Source organism: Bombus fervidus, chromosome 1 (assembly GCF_041682495.2).
Source record: "Bombus fervidus isolate BK054 chromosome 1, iyBomFerv1, whole genome shotgun sequence".
Lineage (NCBI taxonomy): Eukaryota > Metazoa > Arthropoda > Insecta > Hymenoptera > Apidae > Bombus > Bombus fervidus.
In genome coordinates this window covers 21,654,996-21,674,258 of record NC_091517.1, presented here as the reverse complement: position 1 = coordinate 21,674,258, position 19,263 = coordinate 21,654,996, and the positions used below count along the sequence as shown (strand labels likewise).

At 38.5% G+C, this 19,263-nt stretch overlaps 1 protein-coding gene and 1 long non-coding RNA gene across 16 annotated transcripts in view; one reads left to right on the top strand and one right to left on the bottom strand.

Moving 5' to 3' along the window:
* Positions 1–19,263, top strand: part of LOC139990801 (uncharacterized) — a 71,311-nt gene that overhangs the window by 5,577 nt on the left and 46,471 nt on the right. The gene's annotated exons all lie outside the window — the stretch shown is intronic.
* Positions 1–19,263, bottom strand: part of Dscam2 (Down syndrome cell adhesion molecule 2) — a 120,482-nt gene that overhangs the window by 87,788 nt on the left and 13,431 nt on the right. The window lies entirely within an intron of this gene.

Sequence of the window (19,263 nt, the reverse complement as noted above, 5' to 3'; positions counted from 1 at the left end):
AATTCATTGTTCCAAGGAAGCTCGTCCGCTTACGAGGGGAAGCAGTCGGTGGAGCAGAGTGCGGCGTCTCTGGGTGCTCGCAGTTTCTCCGGCTGTCCCCTGGCCCCCCTGACGGTTAGTTGCCGCGGGCCGTCTCATTGAATACACGCTGGGACAATGTAGTCTGCACAATACCGGTGTCAGCCGGAAATGACGCCACGCAGAGAGAGACAGAGAGAGGTGGTGTACGCGCGTAGTCAAGCCTCGCGAATTGGCGGCGTTAAGGCAGCCAAGCAAACCCCTCTTCCGCGAACGAGCAAGCTATCTACACTGCGTAACGCACAATTGGCCATGTTGCAGGCTGGCATACGCGGCTGACTGGGCTATTTCTCTGTCTGGCCACCCATCTCAGACAGTATTTCTGTCAGACGCGTCGATATCGCGGTTAGATGGTGTTATATCCGTGCAAATTTTTCGATCACGTTATTCGATAAGCGCGCGATAGGTAGTCTGTAATGGGATTCATTAACGTGTTGCACGAACAATCGAACGATAAGGAACGGCTTGATGGCGCGTCGTAGATATTGGGTCGTACAATGGCGTCGATGGAACCAGTCAGATGGGAACCGTTTTAAGTATCTTGCCTGTACGGACGCTATTGAATCAGCTTTCGGTGCCCGGGAAAATGACTGATCGGAGAAGAATTGTCTGTGGATCGTCGGCTCTCCTTTGTTGCGTTCAATGGTGAACGTAAGTTAGACGGAAAGTTTTACTGACGAGGGAGATCGTGGCAGTGTTGATCTTGGATTCTCGAGCTTGGATTCGGCAAGTTTGTTTGCGTTTTCAGATAATTACAGATAATACGAATAAAGAAAGAATATTATGCAGAGATGCGTTTCTGTAGCAGTATTCTATGTCGAGGGTACAGGGATGAAGTAGAACAAGGCTGGAGAATAGCCAGCATTTTTCGAGAAAGTTCAAGGATGATTGTAAGCAGTTTTGAAAGAGAAACGGATAGTACCTTGGTAATATTTTAGTCATAGAAATATCTCTTTTGCGAAATCAAATTTCTAATTCACAATTTTATGAGAAAGTAGCGTATCGAAATATCCAATAAATTTAATTCTAACTGTTTGATTATGTAACATAGATACGCGTGAATTTATTACGCGTCGAATAGAGAATTTAAATATTATCATAGAAATGGCTACAATACAGGTATTGACTTTAAATGTGACTTTATCTTTCAGATTTATTGATAATTATTAACGTCCATAAAGATTCACCGTGATGTAGGATATATATAATACTATATCGATAGTTTTGAATGATATATCGCTAAAATAATACTTCTGTTTTCAAGCTTTTCGATCCTAAAACGATTTATCTTTATTTAGCAAATACATTCTATAATTATTTCACTTAAAAGCACGTATATTCCAAGTATAAATATTGTAATTAATAATCTGGTGAGCTATGAACTGTGTGAGCTAATTTCAAGGTAAACGGGGACGTTTTCTGGGCAGATCATTCAGAAAGTTTCCTGACTGTCGAATCGATAATCCGGCGAATGAATTTACAGTCTCAACCTAAAATCGGCGGTCGTAAACGTTCGGTCACGATTTTGCAGTAATTAGCAGTGAGAGAAATTAGAAAAGTTTTAATTAGTTCTTCCGAGAGTTAAATCTTACAGCGGAATTTATTAGCATAATTTGGAATCGATCGCAAACGAGAACAATAAAACGGTATGTATAATTGAATAGCGTGGAAGTGGAATATTCAAGACCATTCGCGTAACTGATTCATCAGCTATTATATCATTGTTCCATTGATATAAATTTTAAAACGAGTATCTGATACAATACTTATTTCACAATAGAATATTCTATGGTGAAAATGTCTGGAAACGAAATAAAGAGAGAGAAAACGAGTCGATTATTGAATATCTGGTATAGTAGTCGTTTCACGGTGGAACTTTCTGCGGCGAAAATGTCTGAAAATAAAATAAAAGGGAAATCAATTATCGTAATAAACAATCCCTTTTGTGAAGTCTTGCATTAAAGTCGTCCCAACATGATAATTTCAAGACAATGATATCGCTGTAACGAGTCGCTAAAGACAGCGGAAGTTTTTTAATTAACGTACATTAGGCGGTTATACACTTTACATGGTAAATTCATTCATCACGAGCGTGAAGTTTCCTACAAAAGATGCAGCAACCTCGTCCTGCAACGGAAAACTTTATTATGCCGCAAGCCAACAATCGTTTTACATATCCCGTAGTAGTTGAAAGTAACAACACCAGAAAACATACATTTCATCTACAAAGAATTGCGGTATTTTATCGTGTTCTGCGTAGGGTCGCGTTGCCCTTTGCCTCGAACTTTATACCAGCCTGCGAGTAAACGCTGCTCTCCGAAAACCTCGCAGCGATTTCTATCTAACTAAATTGCTAATTCTCCTTTATTCTTATATTTTATTACAATCCCACTCTTTAATGTACGTGTCATTTCCGCATCTTGAAGCATTCATTTTAAAGATTTGAGTGTTTAGCACAAATCAAAGAATTAGATCCGTAGCATTTTGATAATAATTTTGAAAAGTAATATTAATTTCATCTTTTTCATAAATTTTGCCTGCAGCATAATTAGTGACGTATTTAGCTAAATACCAACTCGTCTTCACATTAAAACAAATAAAGATTTGATAAGTATCAAACAAGTTTCCAGCTTTCTACAGTCTGTAAAAGACACAATTATTTTTTACAGTAAATTTTTACCGAACTGTGAATACGTAAGAGTTATCACGGACGAACTCCGATCCGTGTTCCCGTCTCAATTCCACGATTTTACAAACGAGTCCATTAATCATCGAAATAGAATCGTCTCGTTCAATAAAGTTATATATATACACGTACACACATACATACATATTTCTACTTTCTCAAACGGCATATCTCTCAGAGAATCCCAAGAGCAGAAAGTAACGCGTGTTCGTCCTTAATTCGCGATGTGCATCATCTTGTCCCTCGTGCACTTTCACTAGCCATTCGAGAATCGGGATCAATGTCCCTCGCCATGGTTCAGCGCGTCGTATTGACCTCGGGCCAAGAAAGACGCAATCGCCTCCAATCGAACCTTCAAGGGAGAGCGGTGTGAGCGTCGTAAGAAAGTAGGCCAACAAAACAAACCGCATCGCCTGATTCATACGCTGCAAACTGTTGCTACGTTTCTGGCGAGCAAGTCCTACGTGCACCGTTTTATTTACGATGCTCGCGTAACAGTGTTAGAGAGGCTATGGAGCAAAGCCGAGGGATGATGTTGCATGGCTCGCATGCTCCTACGCCAAAGAAGGGACGAACGAACCTTCTTGCACGAGATCCTGGCTAATTTGCAGTCCGAGGATGCTCTTTCGATTCGAGAAAGAAGAGCGTCGGAAAAACGAGGATAGAAAATAAGAAAGAGAGGGATTGAAGGAAGGGAGAAAGAAAGGAAAAGAGAGAAAGAGAGAGAGAGAGAGAGAGAGAGAGAGAGAGAGAGAGAGAGAGATTACGAAGGCAGTAGAGAAACTGGTGTCCTCTGGAGATGAGCAGCCTCCTGAAGGAGAACGATATTGCTCCTTGGCTGGCTGGATACTATGACTCCTCCACCTCTTTCTCCGTTTCCTCTATCCTGCAGACCACGAATACGAGGAGAAGGATAAAAAGATTACGGGAGCAAATACCCGAGCGGAGACGAACCCGTCGTCGAATGGACCAACGCGGATGGATAAGAATCTTTCGCCTCTCTTTTAGATGGCAAACACCGTGCACAATCCCTTATCCACGGGGATAATCGATCTATTAATTCTTTTATCGAAATCACTTTTCGCGTTCATAAATTTTAGGAGATTTGTATTTTTGGAGAGAAGTAAATTTAAGAATTTCAGATATTTTTGTCTACATTAATCCATTAAAGGCTAATTTTACGCGATGCTAATGTTTCATCTGTAATTTTCTTCCATTCAATTTATATTATTCGATTGTTGTGTGTGTTTTTTTTTAATGTGTAGAAAGAAAAATTGCAAAAGCTGTTCGATACTTTTTTCGTTTCAAAGAATTGGCTTGAAATTGTTTACGTTGATACTGGATCTTGTTCGTAATGGATTTAAGAATTCATTCTTGATATAAAGTGCGATGCTCTTAGTCAAAGATATAAATACAAATTGGATAAAAATCCTATCTAAATACTCGAAGATAGAAAATGATATTGGAATATAATATGTAGGATGTCACATCTTTTGTTACCTATACCTAAAGATGACTCGATACTTGAAAAGCATCATGATTCTATCTGGGTGCCATTTCCCTGAAATGGCTTTTGTCCTGTTCCAGATAGTGAGAAAATATTTTTTCCGATATTTCACGAGAAAAACGTATTAATCGATGTTCGTAAAACTGAAATTGAAATCCAATCTCAGAGGACGTCTACAGCTCTTAAAAGAGCGTGTATCAGACGACCTGTTAGTCGTATATCCTGTTCGGATCAAAGGAGAGTAATCTTTACCGGATCTCGTGGAAAATCCATGGGATTTATGAAGCACCTCGCTGACATTTCTCGATCCAGTTCTGTAGAATATAGAAGTTAAGAAGAAATCATTAAAAATCTATCTCCCGTGAATTATTTATTTCACCTGTCCCTTACTATTCCTTTTCTCTAGCTTCCTATTTAAGGTAATCGAATAATTATGATCAAAGTACTCATATTTTTCATTCATATCGTCGTTTTGCTACGTCTTTGCCATTTCGTTCGAAAGGTATGCTCCAAAAATATTTTAATAGAAATTATGTCATTGTTTAAAAGTTTTAACATCTCTCTAAGAGAGAATAATGTACAGTGAAAAATCTTCGAAACTATTCGATCAATTAATTACATTTCCTTTGACATAAATTTTCATCTTTGTATGATAAAATTAATCGAAATATGATCATCGTTTCTATTTCGTATGCAGCACGCTATTATTATTATAATTTGTGATCATTAACTAACTTAAAATCCTTAACCGTGGAATTTTCAGATGTTTCCAATATTTGGTATTTTAGTACATTTTGCTCCAGATCGTTCTTCGTCATTGATACTCTTTACTATTAAGTAATACCTAATTATAGATTTTGTTCGTACAATTTTGTGATAATTCTCTTCAAAATAATTAATGTGAAATACTTACCAGAGCTATGTGCAGACATTTGGTCAAATAGATTTTTGATGATTCCTCTTAAATAAATTAATTCGGCATTCCTCTATATAGACACAAGCACAGTAATAACCAGTGTTTTTCTGTGATATTATTTTCTTCAGCTAACATCCACAATAAAATAACACTCTCTCGTTTTCTTTTTCTTCTTTTGTTGCTTTCAGAGAGAAACGTATGAAATCTCGCTGAATAAACATTTTTGTACGTCGCTGTACAGAATATGCTTTTTCGCTTTGTTTCGCTTCTACTATAAAAGATACATAGCTGTTTATTTCTATTGATTCCACATACGACCCTTGTTTAGAACTATGAACATTGTTTTGACTATATTATTAATTAGAAATTGTACATGTCACAAAGTGAAATTATTCAAGAAATATCCATCGACCTTTGAAGTCGTTTGAATAATTCTGGCCAGGTAATATCGTACATATTTAAAACCAATGGCATATTATTTTAAATAAATTACGACTACATCAACGAATAATTTAAATGCACAGGAAAAGATCTGTCCCCCCGACGAATAAAAATAGAAAAATAAAGAAAAATCAATCGAGAGCGGATTTGTATGTTTAAGCCAAGGTTGAAATCCTCGCTGGCAAAAGCGTGTATATGTAGATCTGAAATCGACTGCAGTTTTGACAGCGCGTTTACCATTACGCTCTCGCATTGTGTATATTCCCATATGAGCGCCCCCGTTGAGAAGCTGTGTCCTTTTGATCCACCCTCGCTCTTCAGCTGGCAAAGAAGAAAAGAAAGAAAAAGAGAGGATAGGATGAGGAGTGACGGTCCTTTTGCGCTGCGCGCGCGAGGCACGCTGCTTTAGGAAGGACAAGAGAGAGAGAGAGTGCAGGCGGAAATAATATTTTACCGTCGAGTCAACGACCGCAGAAGCACGCTCTTATCTCTAGCAAGGAATATCACGAAAATCGGAAGCACGAGGATTTCGATAAAAAGTTCCAGCAGCTTTGCGCGGCCATTCGAGAAACACCATCGATGCCTAAATCGCGAATTTCTTCTGAAATCTCGTCGCTTCCTATATCCAGGAATATTCAGCTATATTCACCGAGAAATTTGTTTAATATTTTTTTCCTTGTTACTTTTTCTCTCGATTAAATTCTCTAATCTTGTGAGTTTTGGAAGAAAAAAAGAAAAGATGAAATATTTACAGCGTTACAAATTTAATAGGAAATAAGTTAGGAAATTTTTTTCTTTCTGATTTGTAGAAGAACTTTTGTAAAGGTCCTATTATCGTAGTACACGTTTTATATAGCATCGGTAAAACAATATTTTTCAAAAATGCATATACACGAATCTCGAATTTTTTAATTTTCAATTCCCGAAAAGTTCAGATTTTTCGTTATAAATCCGTAGACCATTGGATTTTTAGCTTTTTGAATTTTTAAAATTCCGTTTTGTATTATTCGTCGAATGAGGTTTATGCAACTTCACGGACTATTGTATTGCTCGATCCCTAATGGGTTAATTGGTAAGTGAAATGGCTATGTGATTTTACGATATTATTATCATTAAAAAGCGAAGGTGAAAGGAAGATCGATCGGACACTCTCTAATTTTATATTTTACGTGAAACTACTTCCCTATCTGGGATTTTTGATAAAACGTTAAGTGAAGTCACGTTTAATGTTTTATACTCGGGAGAACGGGACTTCCTTGTTCGTTTATATAAGCAAACATCGTACAGAATTGGAAAATCGCGAGAGGAAACGTAAACCTGTTTATATCCATTTGCCAGAAATAGGGAGAAAATGAGGTCCTCCCTTGAAAAATCGCAACATGTTATTATTCCACGAAAGTTGGAAGGCAGCTGATGAAAAATATAAAATCAAGTTAATGCTAGACAAAGATAAATTTTACAAAAGCCGAAAACGTCGATACGTGCCTTTAATTTTACTTACACGTAATGTTTTCTAAATCCTACTGCGTCTGATTATGACTGACCTCTTCTACTTTATTACAACGTGAATTTACATTACATCGTTACTCTAGTATCGAGTAGTCTACTTATGGGCTTTCGCTTTTCCAAATTAAAATAACAATTCAAATCTGTACTCGTAAAACATCGAAAAAAGCTATATTTTACCTATAAATTAGTTCTTCAAATAAAATATCGTCTCGTTCTTCTCTATTCTAACCTAAAACGCACAAACTTTCTCAATTGTGCTGAAATGTTAACCGAAATAAATTTCATCCATAATTTAGCGATCAAATTGCAATACCACTTACGATAAGCAAGGATATCGTGAGATCTTCGTTGGCGTGGCATTTCGCGTGTCTTTCTAGGACAACAGACAGCTGGAGAACGGTTGTGCCATCAAACCGGAAGGCATCTCCCGGAGGGCGTTTATGTCGCCAGGCGACATCAGTCAAACCGACATGTTACTTTGGTCGACGCGTTATCGTGAAAGGCAGGTGGATGGATAGGGAAAGATGGAAGGTGAAAGAGGGGTAAGAGACACTGGAGAGCATCAGAAGAGGGGAAGTGACGCTTGAACCAGAGGAGGGGACGTGAAAGGAGAAAGCTCCGACTATTCCCAGGTGTAGTCGTGCTGTATCTCATTCTCGACGCGAGCGTTAGGTCGACTGAGACGACGGCATGCCGCTCGTATCGAATTTGCGTCGTATTTGCTCGAGTAAGGCGACGAGACGACACTTTCTTCCGGTTCCTTCGGCGTCGTTCCTCTACCATCGTGTCGGGAGTTGCGCGATAGTTGTTATGACGTGAACGTTTTACCAACTAAAGGGAACACGCTAGTCTTTTCTCTCGCCAGCTGTTGACCCTCGATTCCGGAAATTGGTCGACGTGTTACGTAACTGGTAGGATAGGATTCGTTTTGCGAGAATTATTTATAGAAATGAAATAGCTGGCACGTTTGTGATTGTGTTTTTGGAAATGAAACGATCGTGGCTTTATATTACCAGCCTCACAAATTTCTGACATCTTAAAATTAATCAAGTTACGTTCTTGATTAAAAAAAAAATTAGTATAATATACAGTACTCTGTATCGTTAAACATATTATACGAAAGTACATGAAAGAAGAAATATTTCATGATGAACCTTTGCTACAATCTGCTGCGATTACATCGCTCCAACGTGTTAAACACTTTCTCTAGTAATTCTAATAACTAAAAGTTACTTGCTTAATTACACGCCAACTGTATCTATCCTTGTGATTTACATACTCTCGTACACAAGCTAGCGTTCTCTCTCATTGATAAAACTCGCGTGTCTTTTCGCGCATCTCTCGCGACTTTTGCCGCGAGAAACGCGTCTTTAAAAATCCAGAACAAACACAGCAGCGTAGCACGGAACGAAGGTGAGTCGTCTCTCAAGAACACCCGTCAAAACGTTTTCTATCCCAGTAACCGGCGCTGTCCCACTCGAAAGGCGAGGGCGCACCCCCGTGACCGGCTGGCTGGTCCTGAATTTAAAGCTACACGCCACTGTCGGTGTATAGACGATGGGACAAGGGAAGAGGGCGAGGATCAGGCGACTGGAAAGAGAGGTAATGAGGGTGCAACGGTGTGAGACGGGACGAAACAGAATGAGAAAGACGGACGAAGAAAGAGCGAAAGAGGGTCAGGTGGAGAGGGAGTGTAAAGGAAAGAGGAGAGTGGGTGTTCGAGAGGGCAAGGCGAAACCATCAGCCATCGACCCCGAGAGTCGGGTTCGAGCTCGTTATATTCTCCTACAGGATGCATCCGCGTCTCTGCATCACCATGCAGTTGCACGAAAGCGGCAGAGGGGCAGGGACGTACATTCACCAGCAGCCCATCGTGTACCGTTACTATCGTGGACACGTAGCACATAGGTCCTCCTCGTACGCTCGTGTCATTGAACGTGCCACGCTGCTACCACCTCGGTCACGGCTAATGTGTATCCGTGCAATCGCGACGAAAATTATACATACACTTCCGCCTGTAAGTTGGGACAATCGATAGTTTCGTATGAAACGTAACGAGCGGCGTTATCAAGGAACGATTAATCGATTTGAGCTTTGTGTTGGTGAATTTGCAACAGCAGAAGCTTAATTGAATAAAGAAACAGCCAAGTATGTAATGGAGTTTTGAAAACGTAGTATAACTTACACTTCCTTATAGTACACGTATGTTGAAAATATAATGAATATATGAGTGGGAAGAGTGTTTTGTCTGACTTATAGACAGTGCTACACGTAAACAGGAGCGCGTGCAGAATTGCGTTGCGATTCGTCGATTTCCGGTCTACCATAACTCGGTCTGTTCATTGAAAGTAACTTGAAATCGTTGGGAATAAAACTGTTTTTCGAGGTGAACTTCGTTTCCATGGTAGAAGGGGGGGGGTACAATTTTAAAAATTGAAGCAGGATCGTATTCGGTGCGTGCGCTCGTTGAGATTTCAACGTAATGGACTCTGTTAGCGACGACGATTGTGTGAGTGTGTTTGTTCATGGATGCACTGCTCGAAAATTGGAAACGTTATTTTATTGACCAAAAATACGAAACGCGCTTTCTAAATCGGGGAGAAGCCAGGCGAGTACGAAATATGGACGCGATTAGATTACAGCGATGAACGTCGAGCCACAGTTCTACGTGCATCGTCGAAACGAAAATTTGTAACTATTTCGAAATTGCTCGAATACTGCAACTACAAAGGGGAACGTAATTGGTCGTTCTGAAGCAAATCCGTATAACGAAATGACCTACGTATGCACATGGGAAGCTCGATTCAAAGACCAAAACCATTTAAAATGATTTTGTTCGCTCTAGGTTTGATTCTTTATACTCGATATTATATGAGAAGATTATCTCGCGTCGTGGTTTTTGTTTCAACTTGTATACGTCTATCTAAAGGCATAGCAGAAGCAAAAACATAAGAAGGAATTAGAATTGTGGGAAAAGCGGCCACATTTTCTTCTTCATTCCCATTTTCCACTATAAAGACGAGGGCAATAGAAATTTAGTATTTGGATCGATACTTTTAAATGACATTTATGTCTATATATGACAAAAAAAGCGAGAGCGAGTAAAATAGTCGAAGCTTTAATCGCCGCAGGAATAATCGATATACTCGTCTCTAGGACGACGCTATCAAATTGCTGTTACATTTTTGGAGAACTTTTCTTCTATCTCGGGCTGACCTGTTTCTTTTGCATGCACGCTTTTGTCATGACCTCGATATTGTCGTACGAGACGCAGGTATTCCTAAAAAAAGTAGTCTAACGTTTATTTTCTGACGAAATATATGGAATTGATTTTAGATTCATTTTACATATTACGATCTTACGATACGTTTTGTATATTACGATCAAATATTCTTTGTTTTTTATAAATTATACGGTAGGGCTACAGGTTAATATATACTATTAATTAGCGACGATATTTCCATATTCAAATTTCTTTCTTAATTGGGTATCGAAAAATTAATTTTTGACCTGTATATTTATATTCAGAATATTCATAAAGCTCGCTGAGATTTTTCACGAAATGGACAGCGAAATTGCAAATAAATCACAGTGCCTGTTAAATAATTTTAGGAATTGTTGTGAGATAATATAAGAAAATTGGGAATAAGTTTGGGCAATGAAAGGATCAACGATGATCACTCCATTTCCATTATTAAACCTGTTAATCTAGTCACCCCTTAACCAGAGTTTCGTACGGATCAAGTAAATTATAATGCAAATATGTTTTAAACCAAAAGAATTGCATACCGCGCTCATATAATATATCGTAGCGTCAAAGTACGTCCGCCACTTTGATTTTCGCCAAGATATCGACTGTCTATCCGCTCTTTGCTCCCACGATAATGCACATTCATCAAAGGAAGGTCGCGTGGTCGTTGTAAACAGATCCCTGCGGTATTCGCTGCTTTATCGCAAAATTACATTAAATGGTGCAGCACGATAAATGTGGGCAATTAATCAGCGGCAGTAGTCATCGAGCTTTCGAGATGAGTAGCAACAATTTTGAAATGCAGTTTCTTAATTCGCCAAGGGAACGAGCGAACGCGGCGATGGTTCATTTTTTGAAAGGAACGACAGATACGTTGCCCGCGAGGAGTGTGCTACCGTATGAATATTAAATGACCGAGGCGTGTTGGACCGCCTCCGTAAACAGTAAAACGAGACACGGAGGAAAAGCTTGAAGAAAAGATGGTCGATGGAGGGAGATGGCTGACCAAAGTGTGCCCCTTTTGCCATCTCGTGTTTGAAACTGTTACGTGTAATTTTCCAGGAAAATTATATCGAAATCTTTGTGAAGATTAAATATCGGTTTAATTTCGGATATTATAGAACTATGGAGCTACAGTTAATCGATAGCTGTACTATAACGCGAAACAGATTTATTGAAAATTGAAATGGATCTGATTGCATGAATTCTGAATATTGATTCAGGTTTGTCCGAAGAATTAGATAAACGTATCCAGCAGCCTCATTTAACGTGAAAAGCTTAAATGTCTATACATGCACATAGATACTTTTACAATCTTAAATCATAAATCTAGATCATTTTCAAATTTATGTTTATAACATATAACATCGCCTCGTAAATTCCTATCTCACATAATACTCAAACTTTGATCGTTTAACATCGCAACACAGAGCAACATATCCACATTTCGAAGTACATAATCGTAAATCTACTCCAAAGTCTCTATTTGCCTTATCGTTTCCAGTAAACAAATTTCCGAAACTTCCGCGGTCGTTTTATCTCTCAACCAGACGCGTCTTTATCGAAGGATAATTTGGTGGAACGAGATGGAGTTTAAAAAAAAAAAGGATATGGTTCCTGGTCGGGCTCGACTCCAAAGTTCCAGTTTCCGAGCAGGTTAACGAACGAGGAGGCTTCGGCTTCTCGGCGTGGCATAAACTCGTGTCTTTTCGATGAACGAGGAGGGAATAGCCTCCCCTAAACCCTACAGAGACTCGGGATGGTTGCAGGGGTAGGGGGTTAATGGATATCGAGCGAGTCGTGCCAGCCCGCTCACCGTCTCCGTTTCACCCTCTTGTGTTCCTCCTCCTGTTCCCCTTCCGCTCGTTCGGGAGCTTCTTGAAGACTACGAGAGGAGGACGAGATTGTCGAGACTGCTGCTTGCTGGGTAGTTGCTTCATCGAGATCGCGGTACATCGGTACGTAACGATGCATCCGGTCACCGGCCGAGCATGATAAGGAGAGGGTTGGAAAAGTAGGTGTACACGATGATGAACGCGTGTGCGCGCGTTCCGTATACGTACAGTACCACGTGTACGACGCCCCAGAATTCCTCACTTCGTTCCCTGCTACGCTTTGATCTATGGCGTAATCTGCGATGCGTGAGGAATTTGCAGAACGTCACGTAGCCGATAAGGAAATCGTCCAAGGGGAGATAGAGGATGCGCATGGGGAAGATAGCCGTGAGAATGGGGCAGTTATGAACGAGTCAGCCAACGACCGTGATTTCTTGCTAGAAACGAGGTTGTTAAAGAGGCAAACACGTTTCTTGCTTTGATTGGAGCTAGATAGTTCCTATAATCAAGAAATTATTATTTTCGGATGCAACAAGATATGTACGACGTTTGCGATCGCGTAAAGGCGATCGTCAGGGTAGAATATGTTGTGCATTTTGAAAGGAAAGGAGAGGAGGAGGAATGACCGGATGAATCCTCGTTTATTGTTCAAAGATCACGCCACATATCCGTAGAATCTACGTAAGCCAGTTCAAAATCGTAAGGTTTCCGTTTAATCTATTTTGAGAGGAAGACCATAGGATGGTGCAGCGGAAATGAAGATTTTGGTATTCTAGCAATCCGTCGACTACAGCGGTGTGATATCGTCATTTGCGATGGATGGCCGCATTAAATAGCGCGTCCACGCACAAAACGTTACGAACATGCTCGAAGCATCGGGAAGAAGGATAGATACGTAGTGGTGTACGAATGTGTGTTGCGGAGGAATCATCGGCCGTGATGATTCGTGTTCGCGTGCACCGAGTGCATTCGTTAAATTGCAGAGAAAACGGTTGAATTATTCAGAAATAATTCGAGGGAACCACGGCAATAGCCTTTAGTGAATTATTGCCAGGAATGGAACAGTGGAGAGGTCGTTTGTTTTACTACTGGACGAGCGCAAACTCCGCGACGAAATTATTCGCTCGGACGTAACCGTGTTCGCGGACGATATTCCCCTTCTTTCTCTTTTTTCCTTTTCCTCGATTCTTCTTTTTTCGATAAAATGCCTCGCGAAATGACTCGAAAAATAGAGCAACTACCGCGTGGCCTGCATCTTTCTCCGAATCCATTAACTTTATGGTAATCACGTTATCTTGGACTAATGCACGAACAATTTTTTACACCTCTTTTTTCTCCTTTTTTTTGTAACGTGTCAGATGTCGGCGCGACACTGCGACTACTGATGTTCCATCTTTGGTCGAGCGTCGATAGAGAAATTGAATTAAAATAAACGTAAAAATATATACACGTAGTTTATATAAAATATCAATATGGACATGTATTTTAAATAAGAATTATATCCTTTTTCTTAAATGAGATATAATACTTTCGTACGAGGAAATTACTTCGTCAAAGGACTATTTGTAAGTCAACGCTGTATACACGATTGAATTATCAGGCTTGCTATTTTGATTTTATTATTTATTATTTTATATATTTTAACGAAAATACACTATTTCATTAAGAAAGATTTGAATGATCTTGGGATCTTGGAATACATTGTTTTCTTACAATATTTGTCTAGTTTGAAACACATACGTTCATTCAATTTTACATTGATTATAGATAATTTTATCATCGGTATAACTCGATCAAAGCGTAATAACCAGAAATACAGACTCGTAGCGAGAAGGCGATTGCAATCGCGTGATATAATTCGTAAAATCGACGGGCGTCTTTATCCCATTCCGTTCCATCCGTTCGTTCCAAGATATCCTTGCGTTTCTCTAAACTGGATTAAGACGCGCCGCGGACTTCAATTTCCTAGGAGGAAAATCGAACTAATCAATTTTCCAGGAATGAGAATCGATCAGCTTTAACGTTGATTTCCGTTCTACGCTCCACCGAATTCACGTCGAAAGATCGTTCGTAATTTCGTCGTTGATTTTTCGTTTACGTATCTATCGCCTCGTTCACGACTTAATGTTTAACATAAAATCCGCCTTTGTCGTGTAACTGCTTCAGCGTCAGAAGAATACGCCGCTGTTGTTGCTCCTGGAGAGCGTCAATCTGTTTATGCGGCCATTTTCGCCCACTTTATGAACCAAATACAATAAGACGTTATCAACGACAACACGACGGAGAAACTACAATGATAAAGATGTTCCTGAAACCTTTCAGCCTGTTAATATGACCATCTTCATACGATATGCTAATTTGACGCAACATGACATTATCAACGATGATTGATAATAAAATATAAAAGTTACAATAATAGAAGTCGTAGAAATGTAAATTGCCTGTAAAATATTCATTGTATCGTATCGAAGCGTAGAAGTTCGAATACAATACCGACAGTAATTACTTTACAGAGAGATTTTTTCTCGTTGTAATGATGTAACGCGATAAAGTGAAATGATCAACGTACATGCTGCGATATGCTGTTACGCTGTTATTAATATTGCGACGATAAATCAAAAGCTCACTAACGATCCGACCCAAGAATTGTTAATTTCTCGATTAATAAAATTTTCTCCTTAATATTTTTAAAACGCGATAGCACGGACGTGGATCTAATATGAAGATTCCACCGTAATTAATTTTCTAGAAATAAGAATTTAAAGTGGGGTTTGACGCGAATTTCCATTCTACGCTCGACCCAGTTCGCCCTGGTACTTAGACCATCGATCTTTCGTTTTTTATGGCGTTGTTCACGATCCTCTGCCCAACGTAAAATCCGCCTTTGTCGTGTAACCGGTCAAGCGCCAGAGGAATAGGTGCGCTGCTGTTGCTGTTCCGGAAGTGTCTCAGACTGCACGGAACACGCCTCTTACTTGTTCGTAAGTTCGTATTAGCTCTAAGCAAGAGCTGTCGTACTTCTCTCGTACACGCAGTGTTTATTAAATTTTCACGTAACCCGGCGTAGTTCGCCGCCTCGTAGTCGAACATTCTTCTGATAATGGGATTTCAGCCGATCAACTTCCCTCCACTTGTTTCGATGGAAACTTCGAAACTTCGGCTTTTGTAGGTTGCCGCATCGTGCACCAGATCGTCGCGTGTTCGTCTTATTTCGATGCATTGCCAAAATGTAGGCTAAGTTAAGGTGAGTAGGATAGTACAGAGTTGGAACAACGATGCCACGGTAAAGTGAGAACATACCGATGGAATTGAAATGAATTTTGGCGCGAACCTGTGAATTTTTTCTTTCTAATTAGAGCTTAGAGTTATTAACATTACGTTAGTTAACTGTAAATTTTATATATTTTGTTTTAGGAACCGCTATGGGTTGAAATATATTGCATAACGTTTAATTTTTACGACATACTCTGTATGTTGTATTTGTGCACCTTTCTGTGATAATATTATCCAAGTTATTCCCATTGTTAACAATTTTTTAGTCCATGAAATTTGTCTTATTTTAATCGTACTAGAAAATGTGGGTCACCGATAACCACCGTAGCAGGCAACGCGCTAAGTGTAAAACGATTATAATTCAATAGTTTTCTTTACTTTAGTTTTCTTTAGTTTAGTTAGTTTAGATTTTGCGATAGCGATTGGAGTAAGCGATTTAAACTGTATTTTACGTAATCTTGCAATGTCAGGACACAGTTTATGTCCTGAGTTTATGTCTGACTATGAAATCTTCTGCATTCGCGTAAAATATTGAAAACATCGTAACAATAAATGCTTGATGGTTATATACATACGTATTTGTTTTCTTTGTTAGAAGTTTGTGGACTGTTCTAGAGTACATTTTGTCACAAGATTTTTTTCATTTAACGATAGTTTCTAATATTGGAGTTCCTCGATCATATCAACCTCTGATTTTTAAATCAAAATTCCACTAAAATTGTTATGGAAATCAAGGCTAAATTTCTTTCTAGAATGGAACACATATCTTAGCATTTTTCAATCGCTTAGTACAATATTGGAAAAATTATGTAGCTGCGTTTGAGAGCCACAAAAGTTTTTTATAGAGAAGCAATTTTAAAATTCAATATGCTTCCGACCAATCTCTGAGTTGCGAAGATTTTCTTTCTATTTGATTTACAAATTAAATATCACTCTCCCAAATATTTTGAAGATATTAATTGTCACAATACGAATTATTTTTAGAAATTTATGATTTTTAATAAATTTATCAGAATGTTTCGTTTTTCAACTGTATTATATTAAAATAATGTAACTTTGATTTTGCTATAAAACGAATACGTCAAAAATTCTATTTATTAGCATATTACCTACTCTGATAAATTTTTCCAAATTAATAATTTTTCCTAATAATTTTAATTAATAATTTTTAATTAATAATCTTTTTTTAGTTAATAATTCCTAAATAATTTTTTCGACCACGCTATCCCTTAAACAGAAAAAACTGTTGCAATAAATATCTTGTTCCACGCAAGAGTAAGAACTCGTCGACAACAAACCGACCAATATATCTTCGAAATTCCTACTTTCCTCAAGAAAAAAAAAAAAAAAAAAAAGAAAAGAAAAACGTCATTTTCCCGAGTAATCGATTGCCCATCGATTCACAGCAATTTCATTTGACACCAATAAAGCCCATACGATGAATTAAAGAATTAACCGGACGAAATACAATTGTACAGCACATGCGGTGCAGCGGCGTAGAGGGGCGAAAGGCACAAACGCACCGCTAATGACAGAACAGTAGAGTAAAAGGACACGAGCGTTTAGCGCCGGTTATTTCAAGTTTACATTTGAATTTTTCAACTCTGACAAATCCTGTGTGTTTAAAGGGTAGTCGAGGCGCTGTGTTTGCCTCGCTGAAAAATTTCATCGATGCTGCATCGGCGATAAAGCATGTGGCGCCGCGACAAGGAAAAACGACGAAAAAAGGGGAAAATCGAGGGGAACGAGAACAGGTACGCGTGGAAATGCGTTCGAGCTGTTTAGCGTATCGTTTATTCACTGATACGTGACCGTCGTGCAAGCCGTTCGATCGAATTGCATAGATATTGAACACGTCTATTTGCCGGTGCGATTAAAGTAGCCCGCGTGACGCTCGTTGCGCGACTAAACGTACGCAAACACGTTTATCGTGGAATAATTTAGTAGCTGGTAACGTAACGTGCACACACGTGCGATACGTGGCTAGACTAACGCCATGGTCCTACTGGGATTCACGTTGAGTATCACATGCACGCGTGCACATTCTCAGTCAGAAGTGAACGTTAGCCTCGTCTGCTCATGTTTGTTTGACCATTTGCGTGTACATACTGCCGGAATCTCGAATTAAGACTATTAAAATACTAAGTAATTAATTAGCCTAGTTTTCGAGCAATGGAAAGTTTCTTATATTCTTGTTTTATCAAGGGTAACGTAATTCAGTGTCTTGAAATTTTGACGTTCTACATATTTTAAATACCAATATTTTTCCGCGTTGCGCTTCATGAAATTTTTAAATCGTGTCGTAAAACTTATAAATTTGTAATTGCATAGTATAGTTTGTTTTGACGATAAATTTGATACTTGTTAATCCATAGGTAAAATGTAAATTTTGATATATTCGTGGTTTGTTTGTTATTGGTTTTTCGGTTTCGTGTTATTAATACGTTCCGTCCTGTTTCCACGTTTCTTGAACGCTCATCGTTTCCAGTTCACCTGTCCGGGACAATTTTCAAGTAATCGAAAATGTACAATAAACGTCGAGGCGACGAACAAGGTTCAAGTGGTAGCTTTATAACGAAAGAGAAGAAAGAAGGAGATTAATCAACGATTAACGAGAAATTCTCTTTGAAGATATAAGGAACTCTCTTTGCTCGTTAAATTTATCGGTAAGAAGGCAATGTTCATAAAATAGGATCAATTGTTGTTTTTGCAATTTTTACCTTATAATCTTAAAGATAATAAGTATCTGGTAATCAGCTTTCAATTTAATTCCTTTTTTATTTCAAGTAACTTTCGGTCTTCCAAGAGTTACGTAATAAAATGTAAACTATGAACGTGCTAACAATTACAAGACTTATTCTAGAACAAATTTTGAATTTTAGATATAAATTTGCTTTTAATTATTTCTGTACACGTCAAAAGTAAACGATGTTTTTATGATCGCTACCGAAAATCTTGAAAGTTTTGAAGCGTGATTCTTGGAAATTTAATCAATGCTTCGTTTTCGCGTTATACGGGACTCTCCCGCGTCGCCATCACCGGAAAAGACGTAATGTCGGAAGGCGCGATGCAATTTGCACGACTCAGAGTCACCAATTGGCCATACACTCGGGACACTTTTGTCGCTGATACGTGTCGTTGATTCAACGACCCATAGCGATTTTATCGAGGACATAAGTAGTTTGCAAGAGGAGGATCGATCGGTTTTGTATTCATTATTTTCATTCCTACTCGTGTGTTCTCCTCTTGTGTTCTCTGCTTCAATTCAATATTGTATTGATTCCGATATTGTATTTTTTTTTTTTTTTTTTTTTTTGTGTGGATGACTCAAGCAACGTGAGCGATTATTTAAATAAATTTAAAAAGTTAAAAGATTTTTTTGAAACTTTTATTAAACATTATTTGTAACGTCATTTACTGTAACGTTTTACCATTCTCTAGTGGATCTTTTTACTAATTCTATATTTTTATTTATCACTCGTGTCAATTTCTTATCTCGTAGCATCAAGTCTCATTTGTGGCACACAATGCTTACGACACAAATAAGAATTTCATTTCAATTTTAATTTTCATATATTAGAAGCATCTAATCTAATTTGCACGTGGCAGTACTATTGTACTTGATTATTGTCATTTAAAATTCAATCACTCAAGCTCTCGTACCAAACTTATTCCCACAGGATATACAAGAAAAAAAAAAACCCGAAGAAGAAAAAGGAATAAAAATTTCGATCAAATAACTCATAAATCGTCGCTCGTAATTAATCA